Genomic DNA, 10,700 nt, shown 5'->3' on the forward strand with positions numbered 1-10,700 from the left:
CCTTATCCAGGGCGATTTACAATCGTAAGCAAATACATTTCAAGTGTTACAATACAAGTAATACAATAAGAGCAAGAAATACAATAACATTTGTTCAAGTGTGACAAACCACAATTCAATAATACAGCAGATAATAGTGATAGTTACATCAGGATATGATTAAATACAAAATACTACAGGTTAAACACTTGGCAGATTACAGTATTCTGAAGTACAGGATTAAATGCAGTAAAATAGGGGGCAGATAAGAGCAAAATAAAGTGTCCCAGGATACAAACAGAGGAGTTCTACAGGTGCTGTTTGAAGAGGTGAGTCTTAAGGAGGCGCCGGAATGTGGTCAGGGACTGGGCAGTCCTGACATCTGTAGGAAGGTCATTCCACCACTGCGGAGCAAGGGTGGAGAAGGAGCGGGCTTTGGAGGCAGGGGAGCGTAGCGGTGGTAGAGCCAGTCTTCTAGTGCAGGCGGAGCGGAGAGGTCGAGTGGGGGTGTAGGGAGAGATGAGGGTCTGGAGGTAGCTGGGTGCAGTCTGGTCAAGGCATCTGTAGGCTAGTACAAGAGTCTTGTACTGGATGCGAGCAGTGTATCCCCAGTAGTCAGGATACAGCTGCGAGAACTCTGTTCCAGAGCGCATCATCAGCTTCATATGAGGCAGTGTGGTCCGGTGGTTAAAGTCCAGGGCTTGTCACCAGAAGGTCACTGGTTCAAATCTCAGCCATTGATTGACTCACTGTGTGAGCCTGAGCAAGTCACTTAACCTCCTTGTGCGCCATCCTGTGGATGAGATGTTAAATCGATGTCCTATTGTAAGTGGCTCTGCATATAGTTCACAGCCTACCTCTGTAAAGGGTTTTGTGATGGTGGTCCACTATGAAAGGTGCTATATAAAAATAAAGATATTATTTTTCATTTCAGCATTGCTGCTTGCAGTAAACCTGTCTGATATGGATAGCTTCCCATTGTTGTTTGGTAACTTGTTGGGAAAGATTTAAGTACATGCAACCTTTGAAAGTGAAATGATTATCTACATGACTCATTTTATTCTGCATAGTAAGCCAGGAGGCACATTGAGTTGCTTATCAATTTGTCAAAGGTTTTATGGCAGCGGGGATCAGATTTACAAATGCTAATATTCACTGTTGAATATGCAGCTACTTAAAAAAAAACACATTTTATTTACTCTTGGACATTATTCTTAAACATGGTGTCTGAAATAGCTCATACCACTACATAATAAACTATCTGTCAAAGAGAATGACAAGGCAGTGGTGTAATCTCCGTTTGAGGGAATGTCGGTTACTCTGAAAAGATCCAAGTTTATGTGACAGTGAAAACAGAAAAGACTCAATTATTATGCATTGAGTGTATAGTCATTCATTTAAGTATTTGACATTATGTGTTTGAATTGTCTCACTTTGTGTCTTACAGCATTCCTAGGTTTGACACCAGTGTAATTGCTTTTCTGTCTTCTTCACCAGTGAGCTAATGCAAGCTTATGTGTCACATTTGATAAGATTGGTTAATGAATTTATGGTCTCATTAGTAGTTATTGTATTCAGAAAACACCTATCAGCCCTATAGCCTATATATTACTGGCTAACCAATTTAATTGTTTGTCAAGACTGATATTTTGACCTTTAGAACAGCCTTTGAAAAACTATTGTGGAAGAAAAATTGATTACTTGTTACTGAGATTTTAACATGTATTTTCTGGTAACTAGATATCTATTAGTCAGTGATAGTTTGTATTCTAATTACTGTATGTTCCATTAACTGGATTGTGCAGCGTGTGAGCTAAATTATGAGAGAGAAGCAAAGAGAGTGGATTCTGTTTAAATGGCTATACAGCTATACTGTACGTAATGAGGGAGTTTAGTAGTGAAAGAGGAAGGAAGAATAATCTCAACAGTGGGTTGCAAATCACAATGACGATACTTTGCAAATGACTTTTGGACACATTTGGGGATATTCCTATTAACAGGAAATTCCCACAAACAACAGACACCTGCGATGTGTTTCCTGTGCATTTTTGTTTTTGTGTCAAAAAGCTGCTTGATGAAAACCATTATGGATCCTGAGCATGTGAGCTTGGAAGGATGTGCGTTGTCTTATCTTTGTTCCATAAATTTGTTTTTACCTGTGCAACCTTCCACTGTTTTTCTTTTTAGCTGTTTGTTGCTACTCAATTTCTGAATATTAAGCTTATGTGGCAAAAATGTAACTACTTGTTCATGTTTAAGTTTTTAGTATCCGTAGAAGGCAAGCCAAACAATACCGTTCTTCCCCAGCCCTGGTTAACTGTGTTTTGTTTTGCAGTTCTAAAATGCTTATTGTGGTGAAATAACCATGTCTGATATACGCAGCAATGCTGCTAAAAAAATGCAGCACAGACCTGGAATATCAACAGCTCTTCATCAATCTGGTAAGAACAGGGCCAATGCTAAATACAAACATTTCCTTCATGAACAATGTGTTTATTATATTTCCTTCACTTGTTTATGGTGACTTTTTCAGTTGCATAGATTTACATAAACATTGCCTTTCCAAGCTACACATTTTTTCAACAAATAGGGCACAAAGTAAGCAATATTTTTTTTTTTATTTTCGTTGCATAAACATAGCAAATGTTAGAAGCACTGCCAACAGAAAAAAACCTGAACAAAATACTTTTTTTTAAACCAAGTCTGTTGATTAGAATACATACCAGATTAACAAAAGAATACCAAGTTGCTATATCATTTGGTTTCAGTTAGATCTTGGCTCAAGCTTGTGAACAAACCAAGAGTGAGGTAATACTTTTGTATATGTGCCTGTCCATCTATGTACTAAATATACCTCCAAAGTGTTTGTCATAGTGCATCTGTCGAAGTATTTCTTAAAGGTTAAGATCTTGGTAATATAAAATCGAAGACATTTACTGTACCATGGGAAGAAAAGAATCCTGATAAGTACTGTTCAATTATTGGGAAAATAAACAACCAGTTCCCTTCATATTCATTCTCAGAAATATGGTAATCGGAGCCTTTCATAAAAAAAGAAGAAAAAAAGAAAGCAATTCAATTGTAACAATTGTTGGAGAAATCTAATGTTCTGAAACTATTGTGCCGTAATTAGCTTTCATTTTTATTACTGTAGAAAAATGATCTTGAAATGGTTAAAGTGGGGGGTTTTAATGAAGTGGTAATACAGTGTATAATACAGTACAATATTTCAGTTGAATCACATTTTCTGTTGTTGCATGTGCTACTCAGCAGAGGACTCCATGGCAACACCTTTTGTTTGCTCTGAATTAACGCTGCCACAGGTTAGAGTAGGTGGCAGTGAGACAGACCTTAATAATCACTACCCACACACCATCCTATAAAAAAGAACCACATTGATAATTTAATAGTATATCAATACGACAAATAGACTGATATAAGTCACTGTACTATAACGTTGTGTGTAGGTGTGCTCCACCTTGTTTATGGTGACATCAGTTAACTGTACCATTGAACTTATGCTACATTTAGAAGAGGCTTTCTGTGTGTAAAAAGCAGGATGTATACATTTGTACTCTTCTGATATTTTTTCATATTGGATTAAACCATACGTTCTTTCAGATCATCAATGCTCCAGGGTTTAGTCCCTTACATTTGACTTTTTGTGACTCCCTAAACATAAGAACATATTTGTTAGGGTTAACTTGGTCACCTCCTTTTAAGATTTCACAGACTTGAAGTCCTCCCTAATTCTTCTTTTTATTAAGCTCCAGGATAAATCTGGTTGCCTTTTGTTGGACTCCAGGGCCACAATGTCTTATTGGTAATGTGATGACCAGAATTGAACACAGTGTGCGGTCTCAGCAGTGCATCAGAGCGTCCTTTGTTTTGTACACTTTTGGCTATATACCCAATCATTCTGTTTGCCTTTGTGATTATCTCTCCACACTGTCTGGTTGCTAAAAGTGGTTGCTAAAAGTGACAAGTCTACTTGAACACCAAGGTCTTTCTGTTGGTAGGTCTGCTCTGGTTCTATAAAACCCATTTGGTATTTAGATCCTCCATTCTAGTCACTAGCATCACAAGGAAGTAATGTAATGGTCAAATCACGCAGTCTGGGTGGCCAATTAACTATTTGCCACCAATAATTCTGTACCTCTGGGGATTTTCAATTTAGACACCTTTGAGCTGGCAGCTTTCCATTAGCTGGAAAAGCCAGAATTGTGCCGTCTTCTACAGTATCTGGTGTCATTTTAGTAAGGCTTTGGCACATGTGTATCATTGCTGGAAATCCAAAGATGAATAGTTGGTCTTTAAATTCACCATGGGCTGCTTGGTTTGACATTTCCCATTTGTAATGCAGCTATGAAAGCTTCTGCTGTGTTACTGCACAGATCTTGAACTGGATAGAGACTAGTACGTCAAAGTGCTCTTTACTCTTCATCAGTGACTTACACAGCAGGAATGTAGTATGTTAAACAAAACATATTTTATAGCCAGCATGATTCGTTCAGAAGCTGCATGGTAAGAAGTAGCCCTTTTATTTCTAGAATGGTAAACATTGAAATTACAGAAAGCTGAAGTTTTTTTTTTTTATTCAGCCACTTAAAAACAAATAAACATAAAAAAAAATCCATTCAATCAGTATTTCACTACCATAAATGCCACAGGATTCTTTTTTAACAACTATCCTTTGAAACACCTTTCTGTTTAAAGTAGAACTTTAGCTATTTAGAGCATTAACTAATTAATTAATTCATTCACACTGTTATCCTTTTTTCTGTTTAAGCAACAATATATGCTAAATTAATAAGCCATTGTTATAAATAAAAAAATAGCTGTGTTGAGAAAATTATGTGTAGTACTGCAGTTAAAAACATTTACCACCAGATGGAGCCAAGCACTAAGTACAGTGGAATTAACACACTTGGGTTAGCCATGTTACATTCATGTTACAGGAAAAGTCTATGACTAGGACACATTAAGGGATAACAAAAAAAACAAACAAAAAAAACATTCACTAAACTTTTTTTTTTTTTTTTTTTTACCATAAATACAGAATAACAATAAACTATATTATGTTTGTTAAACTAAAAGTTTGGTATGATCTCTGACTTTAACACAGCTTCTATGACCTTTCATAGCATGAACAAATCTGGCAGATATCTTATACCACTATTCTCAACATATCAGATTCAACAGCTCAGTACTTGAAGACTGTGACTTCTTTTTTGACAGACTTCATCAAGATCCAGCAATGCTGGAGTCTCCCAATTCTGTATACAAACCATCAGCGTACACCGGAAACACTGCTACACATGGTGCTTAACTGAAATTAATTAGAATAACAGTGAAATTAATAGAGGGTGTCAATATTTACGGGCACCACAGTTAGGTATAAATATGTGGAAAAACAAACAAGTTGAAATCCTAAAAAAAATTAATTTGGCCAATATTTAAGTACTGTCAAAAATGCAGTTTACATATGACATTTAGAAAAACGATTCAGGTGTAAAAGAAAATTATGTGATAAATGCCAACTGAAACATCTGTCAAGCTGTTTTTAAGGTCAATTTCATTCATACTGCATCAGGCAAAAGGCAGTACCACTTAATGCAAATGGCTATGGCTTGAATCTAACTCCAATATACATTTTAATGGATATTAAAGGATTAGGTCCTTTGCACATGTATTTATTCTTGCCATTTACTATCTGTGAATGTCGGACATAAATATATTGCACACCATATGGGTTTCGTACTCATATATTCAGCACAGAGATTACTGCTTTTAACAACTTTACTATTGCATCAAGGTCAGGTGTCTCTATAGTAAATACTATGGGTTATTGTAATGGAATTGACATGATTTTGATTATAAAATGTACATGCCACTCTTTTGTCAGTAACTTAGTTGGTAAGTGAATTTTAAGTACATTTCTTTGCTTTTATCTATCGGATTTGCTTTTGTATTTCAATGTAAATAATTGTCCTGTGTTGCTCAGTAAAGTTATGTTGTTCATGTATTGTTCAAGTATGTACAAATTTAATTTAGCTTTTTATTTCCAGAGATTCCTTGGCAGGTATTTACTCAACTAGTTACCAAATCCTTGGTGTGCAAGGTACAATAAGAAATCTATGTGTTTGTTAATATAATATTAATACATGGTGAACAATAATTTTCCTATAAATTTCACTGTTTTACAGTTTTCTGATACACGGTTGCCAAAATCAGCTTGTCACAAATGCCGCGCTTTTGGGTGCTGTTTTGTGGAACAATAATAAAAACACACGTACACAGTGACATTCTGGACAAGCTCCTTCCATTCCCTCATGAAAAAATGAATCAGCATGACACTTTTTACTTAAATAGAATAAACAATCTTGATGCTGGCTTTGTTTTATTAACATGTTTAACATAATAGCAACCAAATGCATTGTTTTCATCTCATACAGGGATTACTGTTTTGTTTAATGGCTTTCAGCACCCCCACTATAAAACTTGTTCTAGCACTACTGGGTGTCACATTATTAGGTCTGAGGTGATTGTCCTCTAGATGTCACTGTAGCCATACTTCAGTTGGTATCTCCCAGAACCATTACACTATTCATGCAACTTATTGTAATAGGAATACTGTGTGCACAATAACAAAACGCTGATTTGGTTATCTTTGTGGTTCCATCAGAACATAATTATATTACAAGTTGAAAAGGAATGACACAATTCATTTAGTTATCCTAGGAAATCTTGGTTGCATTTTGCCAGGGCAATCATTGCTGCCTCAAATTTCCCCCCTTTTTTTATTAGCATATCATAGTCTTCCTGAGATATTGTTTCGGACACTTGGAAGTAATTTATTATTGTCTGAAGTTTCTTTTTTTATTGTGCTGACAGTAAAAGTTAATGAGGTAGCTGAAGATTAAGGCAAACCATATACAAGTCCCAGTCATGTACGTTGTTATTTAAACTGCACTGATATGGCTATCTGCGATACCGGGGAATGCATTTAACGTTTAGTGCAAAGTGAACATAATCCATTTGTGCTTTCCTAGATATACAGCTTTGACTATTACTAGTCTCTTTCTATTTTATGAACCAAGACATTTGCTTTTTTTATTTTCATTTTTTTGAACATATTTATAAGTTACATGCAATGATTCACAAAGGAATGTATTCTTTTAACTTTCTCACAGAATTAAATTATTATTATTGTTTGAAAAGTCAATCAAAAGTTAAGCGAGTACGTACATACTACTCCTTTTATAAGACAAACATATAGTGCTAATACCAATGCGCAGCATTGCCAATAGTCCTACTTGTCTAAACAGTAAAATTAAAGTAATAAATGTATTTTAGTTTATTAAGGACCAGAATTATTGAGTGGGTCATTGATTTTCCAAAGCTAAGTGCTTGATATAGCATGAAACCGACACTTTTTTGGTTGACAGTGATCAGTTGTGCAGACCACCCAACCCCCCCCCCCCCCCCCCCCCACTGTCACCTCAAAGTCGATCATATCAGTGAAAAGAGATAAAACAGGAACTGATTGCAATGCCTGTGACTGTGCTTAAAGCCTGTTGAAAATTCAGATTCCACAGTCATCGATGAAAAGGAAAATGTGTGAATGGGGTAAAGATACAAGTTCTTATCAAAAGTCTCCCCAATGAAATTTGGAGTTTGGTTTGCTACTGATAAAACTATTTAATGTGAATTTTCACCTGTGTGAAATGCAATCCTCTCTAACATTGGACTGCCATAAGAAACTCATGTCCCAATAACCATTATTATTCTCATTATCATTTTACAAATATATTTGCAGATATGCTGGGGTTCATTACTGTATTGCAGGTATCTAACCTCCTTTCCCTGTATGAATGTAAAAAGACTATCTTTCAGTGATTGAGTGGTGTTTTACATATAGAATACTGACTTTACAGCAGATCCAAGGTAAAACCACAGCAAGGTGTAAAACATAGACATGGTACAGCACACAGAAGTAAAGACAAAAATGGTAAATGATTCAACTTTAAAGCGCAGCTTTAGAAAGGTTCAAACAGCAGCTGTTTACTTAATGGTTGGACAAGATCCATTAACTGCCACCATACTAATACTAAGAAAGTGATAGGAGTGGAAAATCAAATGGGTACTATTAACAAGGAGTTGTGAACGTTACTTGATGCCAAATTCGGCAATGGAGAAACCTACATTACTACAGTATGGCAGAGTGTTTGAATCTTCCTTCTGCCCTTACAGTAATATGTTATTAAGCATAGGGGCTGCATGTGCCAGGTCTGAAGGCACTTTCCTGACAGTGATGCCCAGTGTAAATATATAATAAAAATGTGTGTAGGGTATAAAATGGTTTGATAATACTTGTTGATATATGGCTGCTTGGCTGTGTACAGCCTGGGATGGGGTGTGATCTAAGTGTAAAGAATGTGCCAAACAGCACATGGGGCAAGTCTGGTGGCTGGCTGGTGGAGCCAGCTCTTTTGGGTAAACTGACACAGTATTCACCTTTGATCCCAAAGGTCATGGGGTCTAGTATTCCTTCTACACGTACTGTAAAAAAATAAAATAAGGGAATGTCTGTTCCAGGCCAGAGCCGTCTGCTTACAGTGTGCTGTAAATAAACAAATACATTGTTCATTAACACCATACACACACACACACACACACACACACACACACACACACACACACACACACACACACACACACACACACACACACGCACACACACACAGCACCTCAAGCTTTCAGTAAGACAGTTTTTCAAGTAATGATGAACAGTAAGGCACCTTCCCAAGCAGAAAACATACAGTACACTGGCTCTAATTTTGTAGCATTTTCATTCTTTCTTATCAAAGTGAGGTCTTTAAGCTCTCAATTTTAGTGTTAATACCAGCCCCCACACATAGTCATATCACCAGTAGATACATGTGGGTACCGAGTAACGCTTCGTTTTAAGTGGCGTTGATTACAATAAATTTACACTGTAATTATCTATTGTAGTAAATGTAATTAACTACATAACTACATGCGTAATTACAGTGTCATTATATGGCCACTTATAAACAGTAACCATGCAGGCTCTTATTTCTTCATAAAACAAGCCAAAATCTAAACTATTTATACATTTTTGGCTTCCTATAGAATGATCCTAGTCCTTACTTGTAAATTAAAACAAATGTGCATAACCAAACTCTTGTTATATTCTTCATAATTATGAATGTTTTGTTAAAACAACAACTTAATTCATATTGTAAGTAATATATATTTTTTTTAATACAGCCATGAACTAAACCATGCAAACGTCTGTGTTTTGTTTTGTAATTAAAGTATGTGGACATGCAACTGAAAAATGTAATCTTTATAAAGACCATTTTACAGTTTGAAGTGTTTCTAAACATATTTGTGTTTCATCAAAATATTCAGGAGATTCTTAGTACTGTATAACAATATACATGGCCTTATTTCCACCACGCAAAGCAAAGTCATGCAGGTTGCACAAAAATAACCTTTACACATTCAATGGAGATATTAACCCTTGGGAATGTATTGAATTATATTTAATAAATGGTTACTGTGTTTACTACCCCATACACTATGTAAGTATGTGAGTGTAGGTGGCATGTTTTTAGAAAACTACTGTGGTTGTCTTTTGAGTGTGTAAAGCAATTTATATAAATTATATTGAGCTACTATCAATATGGGGCTGTGGCTGATTAAAACCATATGATGCTCTGTCACTGGGTTCCTTACAGATGTACAGTACATTTTTATTGTAATGAGGGATTCTTATTTTGGCATGATGTGTATGTACAGTAGGAACTGTCTTGAATGCAAACAGCATTGGACTAGTCCCAGTTAAATTCTGAAGTGTGTGTGTGTGTGAGTGTGTGTGCGTGTGTGTGTGCGCGTTCATGTGTGCGTGTGTGTGTGTATCTAAAGGGGGCCACACATGGAATGAGAAAACACATAGAAAAATAGAAAAGAAAAGAACAAATAACATTTCGGGTTATGAAAACAGAGTGCAAAGTCACCAGACTTCATGTCTCTGCTTAGCGGGAACTATTAAATTACCACTGGATGTTTTTAATTACACCACACATAAACATTTGAACACAACACTATTATTAGTGCAAGAATTTTTTTTTTTTTAATATGATTTGTATGTTCAGAAAGCACTGGCTGGCACGTGTTTGCTTTGGTCCCTATATAAGTCTTGCATCATAGCTGTGGGTTTCTTTCTTTCTTTCTGGGTTTTTTTGTGAAAAGTGTTAGGACGCATTCCTAGGGCTGGTGCAAGGGAAAGAAAATGAATAATAAAACAAAAAGCATAGCGGCTTGCTGGAGCCAGTGATTCTGGGAGCAAGTTAATTGCTCTGAAATGGTTTATGTTCTCTTTTCTAAAATAAAAAAATGTAAAAATCAAATCCCATATGTATACCCACCAAACCACAAATTCGATCCAGGACTACGAATTCTAATCCCTCTTATTTCAGCAGTGCCATGTGCAATATTATTATTAATGTTCCAAAGGGCCCTGCATACATTCTGAATGTAAGGGAACGATCGTTGAGTGACAGTGTATGTAATGTTTCTGCCACAGTTCAAAGCGGCTCATGTTTCATGGTCCAGAAAATGAGAAACACAACTCGATTTATTTTTTATTTTTGTAAAGGTGGGTCTGTGGGATACAAACATGGCTCAGTTCT

The sequence above is a fragment of the Acipenser ruthenus genome, chromosome 3 (assembly GCF_902713425.1).
Source record: "Acipenser ruthenus chromosome 3, fAciRut3.2 maternal haplotype, whole genome shotgun sequence".
Lineage (NCBI taxonomy): Eukaryota > Metazoa > Chordata > Actinopteri > Acipenseriformes > Acipenseridae > Acipenser > Acipenser ruthenus.